Below are 1,104 nucleotides of genomic sequence, written 5' to 3'. Positions count from 1 at the left end.
TTCTTAGTACTGCCTGGTGCAGCTTGCATTCCAGACAGACTTTGAGAAATCATATTGACTTACTGAGTCAATATTTTGTTCTGAGCCAATATGGCATTCAGAGTATCAATCTCAAGAACTCCTTTCTTTTGATTCGTCCCATTGTTCACCGGATTCCTTTCAGAAGTGTACATGAATTGGTTATTTGCAACCATTTCAATGAGTTTTTGAGCTTCTGCAGGCGTCTTCTTCAGATGAAGAGATCTTCCAGCAGAGCTATCCAATGACATCTTGGACAGTTCAGACAAACCATCATAGAAGATACCTATGATGCTCCATTCAGAAAGCATGTCAGAAGGACATTTTCTAATCAATTGTTTGTATCTTTTCCAAGCTTCATAGAGGGGTTCACCTTCCTTCTGTCTAAAGGTTTGGACTTCCACTCTAAGCTTACTCAATTTTTGAGGTGGAAAGAACTTTGCCAAGAAGGCATTGACTAGCTTTTCCCAAGAGTTCAGGCTTTTTTTAGGTTGTGAGTCCAACCATATCCTAGCTCTGTCTCTTACAGCAAAAGGGAATAGCATAAGTCTGTAGACCTCAGGGTCAACCCCCTTAGTCTTGACAGTGTCACAGATTTGCAAGAATTCAGCTAAAAACTTATGAGGATCTTCCAATGGAAGTCCATGGAACTTGCAATTATGTTGCATTAGAGAAACTAATTGAGGTTTAAGCTCAAAGTTGTTTGCTCCAATGGCAGGGATAGAGATGCTTCTCCCATAGAAGTCGGGAGTAGGTGCAGTAAAGTCACCCAGCACCTTCCTTGCATTGTTGGCATTGTTGTTGTGTTCGGCTGCCATGGGTTCTTCTTCTTTGAAGATTTCTGTTAGGTCCTCTACAGAGAGTTGTGCTTTAGCTTCTCTTAGCTTTCGCTTCAAGGTCCTTTCAGGTTCAGGGTCAGCCTCAACAAGAATGCTTTTGTCTTTTCTCCTACTCATATGAAAGAGAAGAGAACAAAAAAGTATGGAATCCTCTATGTCACAGTATAGAGATTCCTTGAGGTGTCAGAGGAAAAGAAGAATAGAAGGAGGAGTGTTAGTCCATAAATAGAAGGATGTGAGAAGAGGG

At 41.1% G+C, this 1,104-nt stretch overlaps 1 non-coding gene across 1 annotated transcript; it reads left to right on the top strand.

Moving 5' to 3' along the window:
* Positions 1 to 323: 323 nt before the first annotated feature.
* Positions 324 to 431, top strand: LOC112714514 (small nucleolar RNA R71). Its single transcript, XR_003159283.1, has one exon. It is a non-coding gene; the product is annotated as a small nucleolar RNA R71 (small nucleolar RNA).
* The last annotated feature ends 673 nt before the right edge of the window (positions 432 to 1,104 follow it).

The sequence above is a fragment of the Arachis hypogaea genome, chromosome 1 (genome assembly GCF_003086295.3).
Source record: "Arachis hypogaea cultivar Tifrunner chromosome 1, arahy.Tifrunner.gnm2.J5K5, whole genome shotgun sequence".
NCBI lineage: Eukaryota > Viridiplantae > Streptophyta > Magnoliopsida > Fabales > Fabaceae > Arachis > Arachis hypogaea.
The sequence above is the reverse complement of the archived record's forward strand: the minus strand, read 5'-3'. Positions and strand labels throughout refer to the sequence as shown.